This window comes from Lactuca saligna, chromosome 7 (assembly GCF_052625555.1).
Source record: "Lactuca saligna cultivar CGN05327 chromosome 7, ASM5262555v1, whole genome shotgun sequence".
NCBI lineage: Eukaryota > Viridiplantae > Streptophyta > Magnoliopsida > Asterales > Asteraceae > Lactuca > Lactuca saligna.
The window spans coordinates 126956267-126982801 of NC_136423.1; positions in this window are offsets into that span (position 1 = coordinate 126956267).

A 26535-nucleotide genomic window follows, 5' to 3' on the forward strand; every position below is an offset into this window, starting at 1 on the left:
CTGCTGGTTGGAAGAGGAGGCGAGAAGTAGGTCAATCTTCTCGTTGAGCTCTTTGAGATGCTTCTTGGTTACTGGAGCATCATCCTCCTCGTCACTTTGAACTTGAAACGGACTATAGTAGACCGAATCAAAGATCATGTTTTCTCCCCAAAGATAAGGGTTTTCGCCCTCAGATGCATTTTCAGGAGATGAGGGAGGTGGAGAGGTTGGGGGTGTTGTGGGTTTCGTAGGATCAGGTTGAGTGGGTGATGGTATAATTTTGGTTGGTGGTTGAGTATGGGTAGTTTCGGTTGTTTGTGTTTTGGGTTGAGGAGGTTCGGTTACATGTGGTGATTCGGTTGTAGTTGTAAAGATTGGTGGAGGGGAAGGAATTGGGGAAATTGGTAGTTCCATCTCTGGGGTAGGGGACCGAGGTGGTGTGTTGCCTCGTTGAGGAGATGCGTCCCCTTGAGAGTCGTCAGAACCCGAAATCTCACCCTCAGAGTCACTCGAAGAAGAGGGTATGACAAGCTTTCGCTTCGGTTGGGTCTTCCTCTTCTTCGGTGGTGGGGATTGTGCAGCTTTCGGTTGTTTCCTCTTTTTAGGAGAAGGCCCCTTTGGAGCTTTGGACGTTGGCTTCCCTTTGTCTGCCTTTTTGACCCTGCTCACCAGTTTGTCTGCATCGTGAATTGACCTGAGCATTTCCGGGGTCAGATCCCTTGGACCAGATGGCCTTAGCTCCTTGAGCTTCCAAATCAACCTGCTATCAGAAGGCACATCACCGTACATTGACTCCGGGATAGAGCCAATAAAGGAGAATTTTGAGGCATCTGAGACGATGATCTTCTTGGTATGGAAAGTACCAACAGAAGACATCGATGCACCTTCATCAGTGGGAACATCAAATCTGTCCATGGCCCATTTTGTGATCAGGATCCAGAATCGGGCCAACGAGACCTCAGAGTGTCGGGATGAAGAGGAGAGGCTTCGAATAAGTTGTTGCCATAGGACAAACCCGTAATCCAGGTTAATCCCATTGTAAACCCCGTACATGATGGAGAGGAAGAGACGACTTGCGCCATCTGATCCTGAACTTCTCTCCGACAAGCCCTTGAAAAGGACTGTAAATAAACCGTTCCATTGTGGCGGCAAGCATGACTTTTTGAATCTTGCGACAGAGGTGAGAACTTCTGTGTATCCCATGTTGTAAAACATGTTATACAGATGACCAATCTATATCTACTCCGGATGAACTCTGGAAGGGTCAGTAGCAAATCCTAGCAGGGTGCAGAAACGTGGACGAGAGGCGGAGGTTTTGTGTTCTCCAATCTCGAAAAACACCCGGTCGACAGCCTTGTCGTAATATGCAGTCGCGTAGACCTGCGATAGGGCCACCATCGGCACCGATTCGATTCTGGTAAGAGCTGGAACAAGTTGGGAATACTTCAAGCACTCTATGACCGGCGACATATAGGAGTGGTACGCCAGTGGGTTAAGATTAATGACCAGACATTGTTGTGGGCGAATGGGAAGGATCTGTGAGGTAGCATGAACTGAAGAGGAGTCAGCCATTGATGTAGGTGGGAAGAAGATGATGAACAGGAAACTGTTTGGGAGTATTTGCGTTCTGGAAATTTTGAAGGTTGTAAAGAGGTAAAAGGTGGTGTAGCGGGCTATTTATAGTGGGTGATAGGAGAGAGAAAAATCGTTTCAAATCTCTTATGGATGACAGTTGGGGCGTGCGATGATCACGTAGGAGAGAGAGTGTCAGGTTCCTAGGATCACGCCGCCCAATAAGCGCCGTTTCATAGGGACAAGCCGTTACTATTCCCACACGGGCATTTAATGTTACAGGACAAGAGAGAGCTTAAGGTTTAAAAGAGGATTCCCGTTAAATTACGATCAACCATTTATTAAGAAATGTTGAAAGGCTTCTTTTAATTAGGCTAAATAAGAGTGGGTTGAAAAGAAATAAAATCTCAAAAAGAAAAATAAGAACACGATCCCAAGGGAAGAAATGTTTTGGGTTTAAACAATTTCATAGGAATCACATAAAATTGGAGATTTTAATAGGGTACTTTCGTCAATTCTGTAGTGAAAACTTGAGCAATTTAATTGTTCACCGTCAATTCATTAGGTGTGGAATTTTGGGTTTCACTTAGTTCGTAGTGACACAATACTAAGATCATAAATACAGATGTTGTGTAACCATAAACCTCAGTGGTAATTTCTGAGAGTCTCAAGGGTTACTATGATGGAATGAGTTTAGTGGAGAATTAATGTGGAGATGGTGTAATAGAGCGAAGTACCTCTGCTGCGAAAAGAAGGACCAAGCAGGAAACTCTTAACTCATGTGAGAAAAGAGTGAGGTAGCTCACGATTAGAATAAATGAGTTGGCCTTATTAGGAAGACAAGGTTTGTGTATACCAGGTCATGAGGGCCATTATTCAAAATCTTATGAGGCTTGAGACACATACAGCAGCATGCTTCTAGGGACACTTAGGTATTTCATCAAATTTATCCCCATAAACGAACACAAACACACAAGAAATAAAATTTTTTTTGGAGTTTTTGAGATTTTAAAAAATAAGACTTAAAAAAAAATTAGACAAAACAAAACGAAAATCAAAAAATTTTAAACAACTTGAAAAATTGACAAAGGAAAAACCGAACCCGATCATACAGTTGGTTTCGGTTGATGAAAATTTTGAAAAACCGAACCCGAACCTTCGGTTGATTTCGGTTCTAGAAAATTCTAAAAAACCGAACCCGAACCTTCGGTTGGTTTTGGTTCTAGAAAATTTTGAAAAACCGAACCCGAACCTTCGGTTGGTTTCGGTTCAATAAAATTTTGAGGAACCTGGAAATTTAAGCAAAGAAGGAAAAGATTTTTTTTTTTTTTACCACGAGGAAAAACAGAATTGTAAAACAAATATACAACATTGAAAAACTACCTTTAAAGAAATGAGTGGGTCAGATAGTTGAACCGAACCCGAACGTTCGGTTGGTTTCGGTTCTTACGTTTGAGTTTGAGAGATAGTGTGAGGTACTGACTCTGATTCCATCATACCTAGTCCTTGCAATATTTTATTGAATGATGCTTCAGGAAGAGCTTTTGTAAAGACGTCAGCCAGTTGATCAGTGGTTGTTACGAAGTGAACTTCGACGTTTCCATCTTCCACGTGATCTTTGATGAAGTGATACCGCAGTGCTATGTGTTTGGTTTTGGAGTGTTGCACTGGGTTATGACAGATCCTAATTGCACTTTTAGAGTCACAATATAGTGGGATCTTCTTCATATTGAGTCCATAGTCTCGAAGTTGACTTTGGATCCAAATCACTTGTGATGTGCAGGATGCAGCTGCAATGTATTCCGCTTCTGCAGTAGATAGCGACACGCACGTTTGTTTCTTGGATTGCCAGCTGACTAACTTCCTGTCAAGAAATTGACAACCACCAGTTGTGATTTTACGGTCGAGTCCACATCCTCCAAGGTCAGCATCAATTGGTATCAGAGCAGGAGGCTATGTAATTGATACACATCTTTTCTGTGAAAAAGATTTCCATTAGGGTTTTTCCGTAATTATCAATATTTATTGAGCCGTCATCTCTTTATTGACGTATCTTGATATTTATTTTTTTGCCCTAATCTGCTTTATTACAAGTCTGATCTTTGAACAGGTTTTTACGATCATAATGGACGCGACACAATCAAACCTTATTAATATTTCCAACAGCATTGGTTCGACGACAAAGATTCCAATCTTATACACCCATGACTATGAAGTATGGGCGCATCACTTCGAAGACTACGTTATTGGATCGGAGGATAATGGGTATCTCATTTGGGAAGCCATCACCAATGGACCGTTTTCTCATTATGCAACGTCCAGAATCATCAAAACACAAAAAGAGTACAATGATCTGCTAAAGGACATGAAGGATATTGCACAAGATGAAAAGGATAAATTCCAGTGCAATATCAAGGCATCAAGGTTGATCAGATTCGCCCTTCAGTCCGACACATTCAGATTGGTTAGCTCATGCACGACGGCAAAGGAAGTTTGGGATAGACTTCGTGAACTGTATTCTACAGACGAGGATCTTAAACATTCTATTCAGACTTTGCTTTTATCTGAGTTTGGAGAATTCAGGAAAGGAGTCGAAGAAACCGTGACCCAGACATTTGATCGCTTCAATCATCTTCTCAGCAAGATGATCAAACACGATATTGAAAGGAAGCTTATTGAATAGAAGGTTACTTTCCTGAATGGTCTGAGGTCGGAATGGAGAACAGTGGTTTCCACAGTTAAAGCCCATGAGCAGTTTAAATCATACTCTTTGGTGAAACTGGTGGGTATTCTCAAGTCCCAAGAAAAGATTGTGGTGCAAGAAAAGAATGTTGTTACTAGTCTTGGTTCGTTGGCCCTCCTATCTAAAAGTAAAGCTGTGATGGAGGATGAAGACCTCAACCTGGAGGAATATGATCTCACATCAGAGGATTATGCCATGATGGTGTCCAATCCCAAGAGGTTCATAAAGAAGAGATTCTCCAGCAACAAAAACCGAAACTGGCAGGGAAGTTACAGCTCTGAAAAGGTGAACACTGAACCGAAGGCTGAGGAGCACAAGAAGGAACCGAAGGTGGATGGCGATTCCGGAGTAAGTTGTTTCTACTGTGGTGGGAAAAACCACTATGCTAAGGACTGCATCCTTAAGAAGATGGCTGAAAAAGATGATGGGAATGACGAGGAAGCTGTGTTGCAGAAAAGACTGGACAAGTTGAGAAAGAAGAAGTCTACCGCTAACCCTTCTATTAATGCTCTTATTGTGCAGGGTTCGGTTAAAGGCGATGAGTTCGATAGCACGGAAGTTTGGTCTACCGACTCAGAAGACGAGGAAGTGAGGAAGCCTACCCATGGAAAGGCCTACGTGGCTAAGGAAGAAAGAAGTGGAGGAAGATGCTTCATGGTAACTGATGTATCTCAAATGAGGGGATACAACACCGATGGAGGAAGCGATGGACCGAAGGTGCAGGAGGATATGTGCTTTGCGGCCAAACCACTTAGCCAACAGTTCAGTGAGCTCGATGAACTGATAAAGAAGGTACAATCTGTTTTTGTTTCATCTAAAGTACCATCAACCTTATATGAGAAAGAACTAAAAAATGTTAATACAAGAATTTCTCATCTAGATAGTAGCTTAACTCAAACTTGAGTCACCAATTCTAACCTAACTGATCAATTGAGCAGGGTGGCATCGAAAAGTCAGGAGCGGAGAATGTGGATCGAGTTAAAGGAGTCGGAATTAGTTAAAGTTAGAGACGAAAACATTTATTTGCAAAGAGACAATTTAAAATTGTTAAAACAGCGGAATGTTTTTTGTTTATTAGCTAAACGTTTATACTCTAATATTACTCAGCTTCACTTGGAATGTGAAATAGGCCAAAAGATCCACCGCATGATTTTGCCCTTCCTAGAGTTTAAGGAAGATGAAATCGATGCCGAAGCCTACAATTGTGAGAGTGTAATATCGTCTGATGATGTCAATCCGACCTACATGTATGGACTGGACAAAATTGAGTCCTTCATTAAATCCAAGGACCACAAGGACATGCTTAAAAACCTTTTGGATGAAAATGACAAACTTAAACTGAGAACCGAAACCATGCAAAAATTTAACTCTTTGAACACCAACATAAGCTCAGAAAACAAAATTGATGTTGAAAATGCATCTGAGCTTAACGAGGACGAAAACATGAGTGAAATTTCTGTAGAGGACACGGTTGACTGCTCAGAATTTACTAAAAGCGAACCTGAAAACCACAAGAATCTTATTTCTGAAAATTCAGTGGAGTTCGCTCGTTTGTCTCATCAAAAGTCCCCAGTTTTAGTTGAGAAAGCAGTTGTGTATCAAAAGGTCAGGACCACTCCGAATCAAGTATACAAAGTAACAGGAGTTACCGAACATCAAACAGCTGAACTTGTAGCCATTGTAAACGAAGACAATGCTGATGGCTGCAATGAGTACTTCTGGGAAGCTCCAATTGATAATGCAGACAAAACCACTGGTTTATCTGAAAAAACTTCCTGGAAGAGCAAAGGAAGATACATACCTGAACCCTTGAATAAGCCGAACAACTTCGATGAGCCAAGAACCAGTGGTACAAAAGATATTCCTCAGAAGAATGATCACTCGGCAAAAGAAGACATTCCCTCAGCTCCTTCGGCTCAAAGTAAAACTCCTGTAGTTCAAAAGGAACCGGCCAAGGAGACACCGAAAACGAAGGCAAATGTTCATCATCAACCTACACAGATGAGGAATAGGAAGAGAGAAAGGAACAATAGATACAGGAAGAACCTTTCTGAAAGGAAACAATTCTGGCATTCCCAGAATGCATATTTCTCTCATCAAGACAAGAATCTGAAGTATGAAATCAATCCTGTAGGAAAGCTTGAAAGTCACAAAAACCGAAAGCCAAGGTTCGGTTCACAAGAAGATATCAACCGAAAGCCAAGGTTCGGTTCAGAAGAAGATATCAACCGAAAGCCAAGGTTCGGTTCACAAGGAGATATCAACCGAAAGCCAAGGTTCAGTTCTGAAAAAGACTTCAACCGAAACCAAAGGTTTGGTTCCAAAGACAGCTCCAACCAAACGCAAAGGTTCGGTTCCGAAGACAAAAGAGAACAAAACTATAAGGTCAGTCCCTTCAACGATCAAAAGCAAAAGGGTCACCTAGAGTCTTCAGCCAGAAAATCCTCTCACTCCAAACCCTCTCGTTCAAATTCTTCTCGTTCTTCTAATTCTTCTTCTCGTTCTTCAAATTCTTCTACTCCTACCGATTTGTCTCCGTCTTACTCTGAAGCTGATTCCTCTTGCTTTCAAAAATCTCATTCGTCAGCTGAGCAAAAGGGGAAGCAGAAGGTCAATGAATCCAAACCAGGGTCCAAACCTAACTCACCCAATCCTAACAAAATAAAAGTTTTTACCATTAAAAGAAAAGATGAAACAACTCTTATAAAACGAACTTATCTTGTTGATGTCTCTCTTATTGTTCCCGTTCCCATGCAAAGCTCACGTGGACCCAAGAAACTTTGGGTTCCTAAATCTGTCTAATTTTTGCAGGTTATAAGTGACGAGCAGTTCGACGAAGAATGGTACATCGATAGTGGCTGCTCACGTCACATGACAGGGAGGAAAGAGGAGCTTAGGGAATACAGATCTCTTGCAAATGGTGGCAACGTCAAGTTTGGAAATAATTCTTTCGGCACCATAAAAGGATACGGGATGATAACAAATGGGGACTTTACTATAAGGAAGGTGGCTTATGTGGAAGGACTCCAACACAACCTAATTAGTGTATCTCAGCTTGTTGGAGGTACAGGTCTCAAAGTCTCGTTCGATGATGAAGGTTTTGAAATCATAGAGAAAAGGTCAAAGAAAGTGATTCTCAAGTCAGAGTGAAAGGGTGAAATGTTTCCCTTAAACCTCAAACCCATCAAAGGAAACCCAGCTATATGCTTGTTGTCAAAAGCTCAATCCGACGAAAGCTGGTTGTGGCACCGAAGATTATCTCATCTCAATTTTAAAGATATCAACCGACTTGTCACTAGAGGTCATGTTAGGGGTCTTCCATTGCTCAAGTTCGACAGAGATCATTTATGTGCTGCATGCGAAATGGGGAAGCAGAGTCGTCAAAGTCACCCATCTATAATCAACACAAAAGTTGTTGAACCACTCGAATTACTTCATATCGATTTGTGTGGTCCTTCATCTATCGAAAGCATCGGTGGTAGCAAGTATATTCTTGTTATTGTTGATGACTTTTCACGATTTACATGGGTGTTCTTTCTAAAGCTCAAATCTGAAGCGACTCAAAAGCTAAAAGTGTTTATCAAGTAAACTGAAGTACAGCTCAAGAAGGTTGTTCGCAACATCAGAAGCGACAATGGTCTCGAATTCAAGAACAGGGAGTTTGAAGAGTTTCTTGCAGAAAAGGGAATTAGTCACAATTTCTCAGCTCCCTAAACACCACAACAGAACGGAATAGTCGAAAGACGAAACCGATCTTTGTGTGAAGCTGCCCGAACTATGCTAAGTTTCGCTTCCTTACCTCTTTATTTTTGGGCTGACGCTATTTCGGCTGCTTGTTTTACACAGAACAGGTCCTATCTCAACAAGAGGTTCGCGCTCACTCCATATGAGATACTGAATAACAGAAAGCCAAATGTGAAATTTTTCCATGTGTTCGGCTCAAGGTGTTTCATCTTTAATTCTAAAGAACACCGCAACAAGTTTGATGTCAAAGCTGACGAGGGAATATTTCTGGGTTACTCGATCACATCCAAGGCATACAGGGTCCTAAACAAGCGTTCGAGAAAGATTGAAAAGACATACTATGTGACCTTTGATGACAACTATGTCAAGAAGCTACAGGCTAAAGAAGACATCGCTGGGGAAATCTTTCCTCTAAATGGCCAGGTTACAGTCTCGGTCGCCAACTTATTCGAGACATTTCTAGAGATCTTTGACGAACCGGAGAACGCATCACTCTCCGAAGCAGGTGCAACAGACAACAAAGTTGATCACATGAAGCAGATTGTCGAAGATGCTGCAAGAAGAATGCATGAAGAAATATCTACCTCTAACGACTCTCCTTCCAAACAACACTCAAGTCGAGGGGTACCAAGCTCTCAAGTCGAGGGGGAGCCGAGCTCACAAGTCCAGGAGGAGCCAAATTCTACAACTTCAACCGAAGGTCTTTCATCAACCGAAGAGGCCTCAACACCAGGAAGCTCTAAACCACAAGAAACACCTGAACCTCATGTCTTTCAAAGCTCATCAACTGAGGGGGAACATAATGATATGACACTCAGTTATGATAGCCAATCTGAGCCAGACGAAATAATTAATGCTGAACTAGACCCAACCTTTGATCCGAATTACCCTCCTCTTATCAAATGGACCAGAGATCATCCTGTCTCTCAAGTAGTTGGCGATGTTTCTGAAAAGGTTTTGACCCGATCACAACTGAAGGCAAAACAGAATTCCTTATTTTTAAAGGTTGAGTTTTGCATGTTTAACTCATTCGTATCAAAAGTTGAACCAAAGACAGTTAATACTGCCCTAGATCACTCTGATTGGGTTCAAGCAATGCAAGACGAGCTGAACGAATTTGAAAGGAACAAAGTCTGGCGCCTCATTCCAACTCCTCCAGATGCTTCGGTTGTTGGTCTCAAATGGGTATTTAGGAACAAAATAAACAAGGAAGGTAATGTTATACGGAACAAGGCTCGTCTGGTGGTAAAGGGATACTGTCAGGAGGAAGGGATAGACTATGAAGAGACTTTCGCTCCAGTAGCTAGGCTATAATCTGTTAGAATATTTCTGGCTTATGCTGCTCATAAGAACTTTGAGGTTTTCCAAATGGACGTCAAGTGTGCATTTCTCAATGGAGAACTCGAAGAAACTGTGTACGTGGAGCAACCTCCTGGGTTCGTGAATGAGAAGCATCCAAATCATTGCTATATTCTGGATAAAGCTGTGTACGGCCTCAAGCAAGCTCCGAGGGCCTAGTATGAAACGCTGACAAAATTTTTAAAGATGTCTAAATTCAAACAAGGTTCGGTTGACCCAACCTTCTTTCGCAAAAAGGAAGGTAACCACCTTATGATAGTTCAAATTTATGTCGATGACATCATCTTTGGCTCCACGAATCCCAGCTTAACAGCTGAATTCAGAATGCTGATGGAGACTAAGTTTGAAATGAGCTCAATGGGTCCTATTAACTTTTTCCTTGGTTTAAACATAAGACAGGGACCCAAAGGCATCTTTATTAATCAGGAAGCTTACACGAAGACTCTCCTAGCAAAGTTTGGTATGATGGGAGACACAAAAGTCAAAGTCCCAATGGCATTCGACACCAAGCTTACCCCATCCCTAGACAAACCGGCTGTCGATATCACACTCTATCGTCAAATGATTGGATCACTGATGTATCTAACTGCTAGCAGACCTGATATCATGTTTTCTGTGTGTTATTGTGCTCGATTTCAGGCAAACCCACGCGAACCTCACATGCTTGCAGTGAAGAACATCTTACGATATCTTAAGCGAACCACCTCCTTAGGTCTATGGTATCCATCCAACTCAGGCTTCTTTGTTCAAGCCTATTTTGATGCTGACCTTGGAGGATGTGGACTCGACTGTAAAAGCACAACTGGTGGTTGTCAATTTCTTGACGGGAAGTTAGTCAGCTGGCAATCCAAGAAACAAACGTGCGTGTCGCTATCTACTGCCGAAGCGGAATACATTGCAGCTGCATCCTGCACATCACAAGTGATTTGGATCCAAAGTCAACTTCGAGACTATGGACTCAATATGAAGAAGATCCCACTATATTGTGACTCTGAAAGTGAAATTAGGATCTGTCATAACCCAGTGCAACACTCCAAAACCAAACACATAGCACTGCGGTATCACTTCATCAAAGATCACGTGGAAGATGGAAACGTCGAAGTTCACTTCGTAAGAACCACTGATCAACTGGCTGACGTCTTTACAAAAGCTCTTCCTGAATCATCATTCAATAAAATATTGCAAGGACTAGGTATGATGGAATCAGAGTCAGTACCTCACACTATCTCTCAAACTCAAACGTAAGAACCGAAAGCAACCGAACGTTCGGGTTCGGTTCAACTATCTGACCCACTCATTTCTTCAAAGGTAGTTTTTCAATGTTGTATATTTCTTGTACAATTCTGTTTTTCCTCGTGGTAAAAAAAAAAAAAAATCTTTTCCTTGTTTGCTTAAATTTCCAAGTTCTTCAAAATTTTATTGAACCGAAACCAACCGAAGGTTCGGGTTCGGTTTTTCAAAATTTTCTAGAACCAAAACCAACCGAAGGTTCGGGTTCGGTTTTTCAAAATTTTCTAGAACGGAAACCAACCGAAGGTTTGGGTTCGGTTTTTCAAAATTTTCTAGAACCGAAATCAACCGAAGGTTCGGGTTCGGTTTTTCAAAATTTTCATCAACCGAAACCAACTGTATGATCGGGTTCGGTTTTTCATTTGTCAATTTTTCAAGTTGTTTAAAATTTTTTGATTTTTGTTTTGTTTTGTCTAATTTTTTTTTTAAGTCTTATTTTTTAAAATCTCAAAAACTCCAAAAAAATTTTATTTCTTGTGTGTTTGTGTTCGTTTATGGGGATAAATTTGATGAAATACCTAACTGTCCCTAGAAGCATGCTGCTGTATGTGTCTCAAGCCTCATAAGATTTTGAATAATGGCCCTCATGACCTGGTATACACAAACCTTGTCTTCCCAATAAGGCCAACTCATTTATTCTAATCGTGAGCTACCTCACTCTTTTCTCACATGAGTTAAGAGTTTCCTGCTTGGTCCTTCTTTTCGCAGCAGAGGTACTTCGCTCTCTTACACCATCTCCACATTAATTCTCCACTAAACTCATTCCATCATAGTAACCCTTGAGACTCTCAGAAATTACCACTGAGGTTTATGGTTACACAACATCTGTATTTATGATCTTAGTATTGTGTCACTACGAACTAAGTGAAACCCAAAATTCCACACCTAATGAATTGACGGTGAACAATTAAATTGCTCAAGTTTTCACTACAGAATTGATGAAAGTACCCTATTAAAATCTCCAATTTTATGTGATTCCTATGAAATTGTTTAAACCCAAAACATTTCTTCCCTTGGGATCGTGTTCTTATTTTTCTTTCTGAGATTTTATTTCTTTTCAACCCACTCTTATTTAACCTAATTAAAAGAAGCCTTTCAACATTTCTTAATAAATGGTTGATCGTAATTTAACGGGAATCCTCTTTTAAACCTTAAGCTCTCTCTTGTCCTGTAACATTAAATGCGCGTGTGGGAATAGTAACGGCTTGTCCCTATGAAACGGCGCTTATTGGGCGGCGTGATCCTAGGAACCTGACACTCTCTCTCCTACGTGATCATCGCACGCCCCAACTGTCATCCATAAGAGATTTGAAACGATTTTTCTCTCTCCTATCACCCACTATAAATAGCCCGCTACACCACCTTTTACCTCTTTACAACCTTCAAAATTTCCAGAACGCAAATACTCCCAAACAATTTCCTGTTCATCATCTTCTTCCCACCTGCATCAATGGTTGACTCCTCTTCACTTCATGCTACCTCACAGATCCTTCCCATTCGCCCACAACAATGTCTGGTCATTGATCTTAACCCACTGGCGTACCACTCTTATATGTCTCCGGTCATAGAGTGCTTGAAGTATTCCCAACTTGTTCCGGCTCTTACCAGAATCGAATCGGTGCCGATGGTGGCCTTATCGTAGGTCTATGCGACTGCATATTACGATAAGGCTGTCGACCGGGTGTTTTTCGAGACTGGAGAACACAAAACCTCCGCCTCTCGTCCACGTTTCTGCACCCTGCTAGGATTTGCTACTGACCCTTCCAGAGTTCATCCGGAGTAGATATAGATTGGTCATCTGTATAACATGTTTTACAACATGGGATACACAGAAGTTCTCACCTCTGTCGCAAGATTCAAAAAGTCATGCTTGCCACCACAATGGAACGGTTTATTTACAGTCCTTTTCAAGGGCTTGTCGGAGAGAAGTTCAGGATCAGATGGCGCAAGTCGTCTCTTCCTCTCCATCATGTACGGGGTTTACAATGGGATTTACCTGGATTATGGGTTTGTCCTATGGCAACAACTTATTCGAAGCCTCTCCTCTTCATCCCGACACTCTGAGGTCTCGTTGGCCCGATTCTGGATCCTGATCACAAAATGGGCCATGGACAGATATGATGTTCCCACTGATGAAGGTGCATCGATGTCTTCTGTTGGTACTTTCCATACCAAGAAGATCATCGTCTCAGATGCCTCAAAATTCTCCTTTATTGGCTCTATCCCGGAGTCAATGTACGGTGATGTGCCTTCTGATAGCAGGTTGATTCGGAAGCTCAAGGAGCTAAGGCCATCTGGTCCAAGGGATCTGACCTCGGAAATGCTCAGGTCAATTCACGATGCAGACAAACCGGTGAGCAGGGGCAAAAAGGCAGACAAAGGGAAGCCAACGTCCAAAGCTCCAAAGGGGCCTTCTCCTAAAAAGAGGAAAGAACCGAAAGCTGCACAATCCCCACCACCGAAGAAGAGGAAGACCCAACCGAAGCGAAAGCTTGTCATACCCTCTTCTTCGAGTGACTCTGAGGGTGAGAGTTCGGGTTCTGATGACTCTCAAGGGGATGCATCTCCTCAACGAGGCAACACACCACCTCGGTCCCCTACCCCAGAGATGGAACTACCAATTTCCCCAATTCCTTCCCCTCCACCAATCTTTACAACTACAACCGAATCACCACATGTAACCGAACCTCCTTAACCCAAAACACAAACAACCGAAACTACCCATACTCAACCACCAACCAAAATTATACCATCACCCACTCAACCTGATCCTACCAAACCCACAACACCCCCAACCTCTCCACCTCCCTCATCTCCTGAAAATGCATCTGAGGGCGAAAACCCTTATCTTGGGGGAGAAAACATGATCTTTGATTCGGTCTACTATAGTCCATTTCAAGTTCAAAGTGACGAGGAGGATGATGCTCCAGTAACCAAGAAGCATCTCAAAGAGCTCAACGAGAAGATTGACCTACTTCTCGCCTCCTCTTCCAACCAGCATACCTCTCTGTCTGAAGCTGCCCTTCAGAAGATTGTTGATGCCTTCTCCAGGGCTCAACATGATTCGATGGCCTCAGCAACTACTGCGATTGATTATTTTCTGATGCCTCTACCCTGCTGCAGTCCTTGCAGGAAAGTGCAGATGCCACAAAGACATCTTTGGAACCAATTGTCCAACAATTAGCCAACTTTGTCTCATCGGAGTTTCCTTCGTTCGCTACTCTACGCCAAACCATACGCGACGACAACTCGGCCTTTAGTGCCTCCATTGATGCTCGCCTCGCCAAGCTACAAGAGGATCTGGCAACCGAGCGTTCGTTAATGGACGATCTGGCAACCAAAACAACCGCACTTGAGGTTAGGACAACTCAACTCTCTCAATCCCAACAACAACTGGAAGATCTTCGATCTGAACAGGAGGTGGTCAAGACGTGTGTTTCGGATGTTCACGCTGTTATATCCAATATCCTGGAAGCACACGATCCCATCTTAAACTTTTCGGTGAGGCGTTCCCTTGCTGAAAAGCTCTCTCCAGCCATCGATCTTCTTAACAAAGTAGAAGGGCTCCCGAGTTTCGTGTCCATTCCGAAACAAGGGGGAGATGAGAAGACAGGATCAAAACCACCTCCTTCCTCCAAAGCTACTCACACGACCAAACCATCTTCGACTGGTCATGCTTTAGGCTCGGGTGTGAAGGACAAAGGCAAAAACATAGCTGAGGATGAAGATGAAGAAGGCGACAAGGAGACCATTGCTGACATTTTAAAACGAAAGAACAGTCGCAAGGTTGATGAAGATGCCAGTCGTGTGGCGCGAGAGGCTGCTGAAGCCGAACGCAAACAAAAAGAAGCCCATGATCTCCTTGATAGCCGAAAGACTCTCTTCCCTGCCTGGACCAGGGAACGTTTAATCAAAGAGGCCATTGAAACTCCGAGCATCTTATGGCTCGAGCCGGTTATATCGTTCGACTGCAACAACACTATCGATTCGCAGTTCGATATGCCGCTGACTCAAAAGGCGTTCATATTCCACGTCTTCTCTAACATCTTTGAAGTCCCTCACCCGAACGCTGAGCTTGACAGGGAGCTCATTGACTTCTATCTGGCGGCTGCTCGTCCACAATTCCTTACTTGGAGCGCCCAGAAGATTGTAAACGTTCGGGTGCTGAAACCTTATACTGAGGGACGTTTTATAAATGTTCGATTCAAGTTGATTCGGGGATCTGCAAGAACTGCTCATCTTATCTCCCTGGCAGATCTACCGAATCTAAATCCTCATGATTGGATTGTCCTGTATAATATCCTTTTGACTAATGAAGCTGAATATGGTCCCATTCTAGACCATGTCAAAAGGATGTTAATCTGCTACATCATGGAGGTTGCCCTAATGGATCAGGAGGTCGCCACAGTCTTCAAGAAGAAACCCAAAATTGCTCATGTGGGATCGGCCAGTGATCTCAATCAAATGCTACTGGGCAGGATCGACCCGAGACGCAACATGGTTATGTTCACTAGAGCGGAAGGACAGAAATGTCTCTTCGCTTTAGCTGACAAGCATCTTTACACCACAACCTGTTTGGAGCATGTGCTGTTCATTGTCAAACGGTGTAAAGAGAACTCGGCCGATGATGTCAAGTATTTTGAAGATATGATTAACTGGTACATCCGGTTTAGACAGACCATTCTTTCCATCACCAAATGTCTGTTTAGTACCGTGAAGAAGGAACCTGCTTCAGCTGCTGGCCCAAGTAACTAGTGAAGGTCTCGCACCAAATTGACGCAAAGGGGGAGATTGTTGAGCGAGAGACTATTTTTGAAGATTTTGTCTTTTGGGCTCGTTTAGCATAAGGCTTTTTATATTCCGGTTTGGGCCTGTCCAACCGTGAACCTTTTATGTTTTGTATATAAGTTTACGCTTGCGTGCATATTAGGTTAAGGTTTTTAGAGAGCTGAGAATAGCGATACATCTAGACGATAACAGGTTTCTTTGATCGTTCTTGTAACCTTCCAATCCTCTACAGTTGATGTTCTTAATCGAGCTCTTCTGAGGATTTTGTTTAATCATTCAACACGTTTGATTCCATCTTGTCTTATTCTTATTATTGTGTTTATATCGCTTTTGTTTACTTACTTGTTCAAGATCTAATCGATCTTTATAGATTAAAGGTTAGTTTAATCTCATCTCTCTGTCACATAACTCTTTTTACCTACTCAAGGTAAAGTATAGTGAGAAGACTCACCTGGCAAGCAGGAAGTAGATATCCTCACACTTGCATCTCGAACTCGCCACCATCTATCACATAAGGAAAATGCTCTCTTGAACATAACTCTCGAGACTAGACTCTATCCTCAATAGGCACCCTCTTAATGGTAAAAGACCATTTTACCCCCTTCTTGGCCCAAAGGCCACATTGCTGACCAAACCCTAAAAGTCACAAACTTTGACCCAAATCGTTGAGTGCACTCCGGTGACTTAGCGAGTACACACATGTCAACTAACGTTTTCTCCCACTTGGTACGTAGAGTCCCTCCCTATGCTCGATGAGTCATACTAGATAAGAATCGCAGGGCCACCCCAACTCAACTCGCCGAGTCTCAAGAACAACTCGCCGAGTACCGCCTTGAACTCCAGTCTTCTAACCCCCTCCTGACTCACTGAGTCATCCCCCAACTCGGCAAGTCTATTCACTGAGCAATTTACGTGAAACCCTAACCCTACTCGCCGAGTCTCAAGAACAACTCGGCGAGTTCATGCCATGCACAAACTCTACTGACCTCCTGATATCAGATCTGTTTCCCCAAACCGTAGATATGGCCTCCCCAAGATATGACCCCCTAAGGCCAATAACCCAAACTGGTCCATAAAGCTCCAAGGGTCAAGGTCTCTGGACCTCTTTTAGTCTAGATCCAAGGCACAAACTCAAACAGGGACCATTTGCTCCACATAATCACTCTCCAAAGGGGTTAGAAAACCCTAAATCTAATGATCAACACCAAAACTGAAGGAGGTTCGAACCATTACCTCAAAATGATGTCTCTTAACTCTGGAACTGCTTAAATCGCACCTCCTCTTTGCTCTTGTCACCTTCTTCTTGCTAAACCAAGGATTCAAGGATCAAAAAGTGACTTCTGCTCTCTCACAACGATTTGGCTCACTTAGGGCTCTCTCAAGGGACTGGTAGCCGCAATGGGAGGCTATAAGTTCCCTTAAATAGGCTCCAAACCCGGGGGATTAGGGTTTCATTAAACAGTGTCGACTCGCCGAGTCCACTAATGGACTCGTCGAATCCAGACGTGAACCCGGATGAACATCCGCGACCCTACTCGGCGAGTCTTGGCTCCAACTCGCCGAGTTCCTCCCCAAAATCCAAAGTAATTAAATAAAATAATATACCTGGGAAATCAGGATGTTACAATTCTCCCCCACTAGAATCAGACTTCACCCTCGAAGTATCACTCTAGAAACAACTCTGGATGCTGCTCACGCATCTCGCGCTCTGGCTCCCAAGTAAGCTTTGACCCCTTCTGGTGTTGCCACTGGACCTGCACCAGAGGCACCTCTTTGTTCCTCAGAACCTTGATCTTTTGATCCCGAATAGCCACCGGTCTCTCAACGAAGTTCAGGCCAACATCCACCTGAATATCCTCTAATAGCACTACTGCCGACTCATCGGCTATACACTTTCGCAGCTGCGACACATGGAAAGTGTCATGGATCTGACCTAGCTTTGCAGGTAGCTCCAACCGGTAGGCTACCCTACCTACCCTCGCGATCACCCGAAAAGGACCGATATATCAGGGCCCCAACTTGCCCCTCTTCCTGAATCGGATCACTCCTTTCCAAGGAGAGACTTTCAGGAGTACAAAGTCACCGACCAAAAATTCGAGCTCGGACCGGTGCCTGTCCGCATAACACTTCTAGCGACTCTGAGCAGTCAACAACCTCTATCTGACCTGATGTATCTGATGGGTTTTGGTCATAAGACATCCTATGTGCTCATACAAACCCTAATGCTTGGAACTAGGTTTCTCTATTGTACATGCTTTGAATCCAAGACTTCAAACCCTAATACTAGCATATGGAAATCGATATTAACATATAATAAGGTTTAAGAACATACCTTGATTGTTATATAGCAATAGAAATCCTAATTCCACCTTGAATTCACTTTGGAATGCTTAGATTCACAAGTGTCACTCCTCTAATGGCTTACAAACACCAAGAGCAAATGGAGAAGGTATAAATAGAGAGGAGAGAGGTTAGAATTCGTCCTTAGGACTTCTTGGGAAAGGATACACGAATTCATGAGCCTTAGGGTCTTTATATAGGTGTAGAGATAGGGTTTCAGTCATTATCCTTATCTAGTTGCTTATCCACAAAGCAACCCATAAGATAATCCTTGAATCCTTATCGTAGTCGAATTCTAAGGCCTTATCACCTTAAATTCGTCCAACCTAATAATAAGATAATCCTTACCTTATTTTGTAACTATCACATAATTACAAATCAGCCCCTCTAGTTTAATTAATTACACTTGATCACAAAATTATTTCTTAACTAATTATTGACCAATATTAATTAAACAAATATGATTTCTCCTTTAATATATTATTCTTATAATATATTAATAAATCATAATAACCTCTCTCTCTTTATTTATTTCTCCAATCAAGCTGCTTTGGTGAAGGCAACCCAAAAGGACCATGCACCATCGGGTCAAGTACATACCAAAATAGTTATGGACTTAGACACTAATCCAACAGTCTCCCACTTGGATAAGTCTAATAACTATTCTGTGTATGACTTCAGATCCTGATCTGCAATTGTAACTTTCCAAAGCTGCTGTCAACTCTGATCCTATCAGATACGCGTGTCCTTAGATAAGGGATCATATGTTCCTCCATTCTAGATATCGTCTGAGATATGATTTTTAATCATTCTCTTTGTACTATATCTCGATTTCCGATTTATGACGACTGACTAATTGAACAATCAAATTAGCCCTAGCCCGGCCGAGCATTTACGTTTGTCATCACTAAACCATCGAGGGGCGCAAAGATATCGCTATTATCCTACTTTGGATAAAAGGAACGGATAAACTTTGATACAATGCTTGCTTGCACTCACTAACCAAATCATACACAACAATATGTTTTATAACACCAAGTTACTAGTGCGTTTACATATTATCAATGTGCAACCGATTAGCAAGATACAACTCACACATCTCGGTTTCAAGAATATAAGATGTTATCGTCTCACCAATCACTCGTGATACAATCCATGGAGTGATCCAAGTGAGCGTGGGTTTAATCCAATGCTCAAATTCATATTCTTAACCACTCATGAATGTTGCAGCAAACATTTGCTTATGTCTAATACTCCTTTAGACAATCCACACACCAATTCACGACAGTCTTCATTCATATCTACTTCCAACATATGAACGATTGTGGCCCGTTTGAATAATTTGATTATTCTTAATAAACTCAATTATTCTGGAAGTCAAAACATGCAAAGTGAAACACAAGAATAATACTAATCCCATATGGCCTCAACCCCATGAGCATAAATAAAACACCTTTTATTTATCACCATATCGATTACTCATTATTTGTCATTTCGGGTAATCAACTTCTTACTTGAATTATTACACTTGTCCCATGCTCCTAGCATGCACACAATGTTTACATATGGTTCTTACTTTGTGAAATAGATCACATTGGACACATTTCCAATCATTCTCATTTCACAACTCCAAATCCATTTTTCATAAGTTTAAGAATATCAAATTCTTGCCACTTATAGAATATGCTAGATTCTAACATTTCATGCAATGATTCTTTCATAATGTCACTTCACCAAAGTCACAAAGACTATTGCCAATGATATTACAAAGTCCTCTAACGGAGATTGTTACAAGACAATTCCTTAGATATGATGTCTCTCACTCAAAGTACATTCCTTTGAACATCCTTTTGCATAAAAGTTTCTAATCTAGTCATAGATTTTCAATATTCAATTCCTAATATGGACACGCTTCCATATTTTCCATATGACAACTCATTCTTAATAGAATCTTATCTATTCGTAATGATGTCAATATGGTCCATTTAATACCATGCTTCCAACTACTCACAAGCAACCAATCCTCGTCGAACATTGGATTGTCCTTTGATAGTTGTTTAATTATTTTAGTCAAAACCAATTCTAGTCCCTTTTCCCTCTAAATGCGCTAGACATTTGAAAAATTTTAGAATGGTCAAATATTAAAGCATTTGCAATCGATCCGATACCCGAAGCGTATGGGACACGACACATAATGTTTTATTTGCTATATTCTCAAAATTCGAATTGTGAAGAGGAATGTCGTAATCATAATCGAAATTTTAAGAACACACTATGTACCTTTGACTAAATTTATTAACATTTCTCAACCTAAGCCTTTAGATTTGAAATGAAGCATAATATTCTCTCCCTTAATTATAGCAAAACAACTATTCCATCCTTACAACTTTGCAAAGAATGACTCTTGTTTTCTATAACTAATATTGCCAACTTGCAATACTTTCCTTAATAATCATACAATCATAACATTTATGCTCCCACTATCATGATGATTATTATAAAACATAACACTTATGCTCCCACTAGCTCCGACATGTATTCATAAACATCTTAACTTTCAGAAAAACAATACTTATTGAATTTCTTAAGTTCATGTTTCTAATACTTAGTGCTTTGATAATCTTTTATCAAGGCTTCATGAGCTTATACACCTTTGCCTTAGGTAGTCCATATGTGTGTCTTAAAAATTAAGACTAATTGCCAAACCTCACAATTCAAATCATGGAAAGGGATACCGTAACCATAATTGAATTCGAGAATGCAACTTTACAATCACTATCTTCTTAAAATCTTTCTTAGTGAAAGCATTTCCTCACAATCATTTTCATGAAGGAGGAAATCTTATGACACTTAGATTTAAAGCGGTGTATTCGTTCCTATCCATGTGAATTTGTTAAAAAACAGAGTTTACGACAAATTCAAACTCATATGGATTGAACTTTCTTAATCTTGATTTCTTGCCTTACGGTAGCACAGCTGCCCACCATGTCTTCCAAGTAGTTAAGCAGCTCACCCTTTCCTATCAATGTACCTTTCATTTATTAAGGTGCTTTGCCTTTTATGCGTTCAAAATAAGAACTCAAAGAACTCACATGCATAATTAACTTAATTGGAATAGCACAGAAACAAAATAATGTCAACACGATAGGTTGCAAAACCTCAACTCGTGTGCTAGTGATGATCAATAAGGTTTATTTGATTTGTTCTTGAAACCTTTCAAGACCATTAAGACTCACACTGACTCCTTGACGTATAAGATTCTCTTGTCAATAACCATTTCTTGACAAACAATTATTCAAGAGTTAGTGTAGCTTTTATCAAAACACTTCATAAATTGGTCCTAGTCGAACTTTGTCTTATTCAAGACATCACAACTTTCCACATTTAATGAATGTTATAAACCTTTAATACTTTTCACTCATTGTCACAATCTTAACTTTAAGACTTGTTATTGGAACGAAGTATGATGGACTTCTTGATTTAACCATTTCTTCAATCCTTGATTCCTCTTCTTAAACATACAATTGTACTAAGACTCACTTAGAGGATCAATTGAGATATGGCTCTTAATCATTAAGACCCATTATAAAGCATAAAAGCTACTCTCCCTTCTTCTTAGAATGGAGAAATTTTTATCTTTCTGCCTACTTGATTCATCTTATTCGTTCTACTATTGATCTAAACCCTTTAATCAATTCAGAATTACACTTAATCTTGTAAGTGTAATCATATTTACTAAGCCTTTAGTAAATCATGACGAATATCTTTGTTACTCTTATGGTGAACTTGATCAACACACAACTTTGTGTACTCGATCTCCTAGTCCTTCACTTGACATTTTGTCAACGAATTAGTCTAATTATCAAATATGAAATTTCTCATTCATCATGCAACCAAGTTGCGTGATTCCAAATTTCTGTCCAATTGAAACTTTGGGCCATGAGAAACTCTCCCTATTTGGTAAATTCTTGACATTTCCATAAATAACATAACTAAGAATCATATCCATTTGTTGTAGAAATATGCAAACATCAATTTTCATAACGATTTCATTGCAAGGAAGTAAACAAATAAATAAGTCAAACAAAATTTATTTTATTTATAAAAGCAGCGGAAAAACATTTGTCCTTACAATGCAAAATCTATTGAAAACTATGTAAAAGGAAAATTTCTAACAACTCTATCATAACTATCTAAGCTCAAAATCCAATCTTCAAGTCCATGCGATCGAGATCCATCTCTTGTGATTAGATTCATCTTGCTCTCTTATCAAGCATCCTTTCTTTTCACCGATTCAAATGCAATCTTATCACATCATGTATTAAGAATCAATGAATAGGAACTTAACGGAGTTAGATAGTGGATTTTACCTGAAGTGTAGTCATACTTTTGACTCTCCCATCTCTTAGATCTCTTAGGTAAATAGCGCAACTTCGTCTCCAATGCCCCTTCTCTTGGCAATAAAAGCAAATTGACTCTTTTGGAACAACACGTGGAACTACTTCAGACATCGCCTTTCTATTATGATCAAACTTTTCGATCATTGCATGTCTTTCATTGCCATTGTCTATATCCATAGAGGTCTTGAAGGCAGATTCACCAATCAACTTTGCTTTTCTATTGCACCAAACCATTGCTGATTCAGCAACAATAAGCATATAGGTGAGATCCATAAGGGTCACGTCGTGGTTCATCATATAGTACTCTCTTATGAACTCACTATACGAGCTAGGAAGTGACTGAAGAACCCAATCAACATCCATCTCTTCACCGACAACGGATCCCATCATTCTTAGTCTATCAATGTGTGACTTCATCCCTAGGACGTGTGCACACACCGACTTTCATTCATTATATTTACTTGCCAAAAGGGCTTGAGTGATATTGAACCTTTCAATTTTACGATCTTGTGGGTTAGGGAGAACAATAGGAGGAGGAGGAGGAGGAAGTGAAGCATGATTTCTTGTTCCTTGATCGAATCGTGGAATATCATCTTCATGTGGAATGCTTGTTCCACGGGATTTGGGAAGACCATAGTTGTCGAACTTTGACATTTACAAAACGGGAGAAAACGAAATTCAAGTTAGTTGATCGATTGAGTCCTTAGTAAATCACCCAAATGAGATACTAAGGCTAGGACCCAACACAATACGCTACAACCTAGAAGTGGGATGCCGTAATCTAGTTGCAGAATATTTGAAGGTAAATGAATGACGATTCACTAATTTCCATCATGAAAAACGAAAAAGAAATTTAAGTTTTAAATCTATGAAAACTCCTAGATCCTTTGAGATTCATTGAACATTTCAATGGCATGTTTAAATCTCGATATGCCCCTCTTGTTTGTGACTGGGATGCCGAGGATCACAAAGCGGGTGAGAATAACCATACAAACTTACATGGTGCCCTTACATGTTACAATCACCTATTCGATGTGCCGGTAAACCACACACGCTCTACCGAACTATGACAAACATTGAGTCACCCTTTACTACCTTTGCTTAGAACCATTTAGTGTGCCGGTAAACCACACACGCTCCACTAACGTCTTCGCAAGGGCACAAAGTGTAATTTCATGGAATTGCATCAATTCACTTTTGCCTAAGCAACTAGGATTGGGAATTAGAAAAACATTTAGTTACTTTAGTAATTCATTATACTTATAATGGAAGTTTTCATCCTATCCTACCCGTTCGGCTAACGACCCTCCACTAGTCAAGAGTGCGGTGGGTAAGAGAGGATACCCATTCAATCGCCATATTATAGGCAATTTCCTTAAACACCCCTTATAGACCAGCTTCGTGAATGAAGCCTACTAACGGTAAGACTGACTTTTACTTATACATATATATAATGTTAGACTTTTAATGTTATATATAGTATAGGGTGCATTTTACACTTTTAAAATACTATGTGGTTAACTTTAACAATTACACTTTTAATTCAATTAAATGGTTAACCTAAACTTTTATGGATTTATTATATCTCTTTTAATTATACTCCTTAATTAATTAAAAAAATCATAAGGGTGTATTTGAACTTTTCAAAATATTACTAGGGTTTTAGAATTTAACATTCCTAATTAACTTTTAATCAACTTTTAAATTCCAAAACTTGAGGGCATGTTTTGAAACCTTTTTCAAAACATTAGGGTTTTAACTATTTAAATTTCAAAACTTCAAAACTTTTGGGTTCAAATTTAAACTATAAAACCTAAAGGGGAAAATATGAAACTTTTCATAACAACAAGGATCAAATAACAAATAATCTTAAATTAACATTTAATCACATAATTATCCATATTTGATTTATTTAATGATTTCTTGCAAAACAATTTATCAATTTACTCAAAATAATTAATCAATTATCTTATAAGGAAACAATTATCTTATTAATTGATAAATATCTTCATTTAGATCAAAAATATAGTCAAATATATCATATAATCGGATTAATATTTATCTAACATGATAAGGTAATTATCCATATGCAAAAACAGCAAGAAATCCCGAGATAAGCATTATCTATCGAGTTGACTCGTCGAGTCAAGCCTGGACTCGCCGAGTTCAGCTATGGACTCGGCAAGTCCAGCCTCCAGAACACCAAAAAATCGAATTTTTTAGATATACAATGCATCAATACAATTGAAACCATCCTAGGCTCTGATACCACTGATGGGTTTTGGTGATAAGACATCCTATGTGCTCATACAAACCCTAATGCTTGGATCTAGGTTTCTCTATTGTACATGCTTTGAATCCAAGACTTCAAACCCTAATACTAGCATATGGAAATCGATATTAACATATAATAAGGTTTAAGAACATACCTTGATTGTTATATAGCAATAACAATCCTAATTCCACCTAGAATTCACTTTGGAATGCTTAGAGTCACAAGTGTCACTCCTCTAATGGCTTACAAACACCAAGAGCAAATGGAGAAGGTATAAAGAGAGAGGAGAGAGGTTAGAATTCGTCCTTAGGACTTCTTGGGAAGGGATACACGAATTCATGAGCCTTAGGGTCTTTATATAGGTGTAGAGATAGGTTTTCAGTCATTATCCTTATCTAGTTGCTTATCCACAAAGCAAACCATAAGATAATCCTTGAATCCTTATCATAGTCGAATTCTATGGCCTTATCACCTTAAATTCGTCCAACCTAATAATAAGATAATCCTTACCTTATTTTGTAACTATCACATAATTACAAATCAGCCCCTCTAGTTTAATTAATTACACTTGATCACAAAATTAATTCTTAATTAATTATTGACCAATATTAATTAAAAAAATATGATTTCTCCTTTAATATATTATTCTTATAATATATTAACAAATCATAATAACCTGTCTCTCTTTATTTATTTCTCCAATCAAGTTGCTTTGGTGAAGGCAACCCAAAAGGACCATGCACCATCGGGTCAAGTACATACCAAAATAGTTATGGACTTAGACACTAATCCAACAGTATCTGCTCTGATGTCTAAAGCACGATCTCTGTACTTCCCATCACACGTTGCCCTACCTCTCCCCAGTAAATTGGGTCGGATACCTCCTTCCCTACAACAACTCAAAGGGTGGCATACTGATGCACTAATGATGGTTGTTGTTGTAGGAAAACTCTCCCAAGGGCGAATACGAGCCACAATTCCCCCCCCCCCCCCCGAAATCTAATACACATGCCCGAAGCATATCCTCGAGCGTCTGAATCGTTCGCTCGCTCTAAAGTGTCCACAGACATCACCATGGCAAACTCTAGCTCATTTCACATATTCATCTTCGATACCGAGCACCAGGTCAGCTTTTGGCCCCACAGCTGAACCCCCAAAGGTCACACATAACGTGATCCAAAATATCTCACTAACTTCCTCCCCGTGACCACTATCACGATCCAGTGACACGCAAGTCACAAAATGCCCTTTCCCTCATAAAAAAATACAATCCAATCGAAGATCGACTCAGCTCTAACCTCTGGCGTCTGCTGCGCATATTCTCCCGTGCGCCTCGCTGACCCTCCCAACAGAGATGGAGACCCCAGTCTCTCCCCGGTTTAACCACTAGGCTCCATAAACTCCACACTAGGGCTACTCAAGCCTAAAACTCTTCTGCATCATGCACTTATTGGAGAACACTCCATCATCATACTCTCTTGCCATCTAGTGGGTACTATGGCTTCCCGCAATATTACGACAGCCTCTGACTACTAATAATACGACTCCCCGTAGTATCACAACGCCAACTAACTAGTGAGTACTACGGCTCCCCGTAGTACCACGACTCCCTCCCTCTGACTTGTGAGTACTACGGCTCCCCGTAGCATTACAACACCCTCTGACTGGCGAATACTACGGCTCCCCGTAGCATCATGACTCTCTCTCTCTCTCTCTTTCTCTGACTTGTGAGTACTACGGCTCCCCGTAGCATCACAACACCCTCTGACTGATGAATACTACGGCTCCCCGTAGCTTCACCCTATACTATCATTCTCATTACAACGCCACACTATGTTCACTAACTCCTGCACCGAAGACTATCATAGATAGTTACACACACACTTGCCCCGATATGCATTACAGACTCTGACGGCAACCGCTATAACACATAACCTACCTCTGCGAAGATCCACTTCCTTAAATAATCCCTCTTGATGACAATACACAAAGGGCTCCCACTAGAACCGTAGATACATGATACATCACTAGTCGTCTTAAACCCA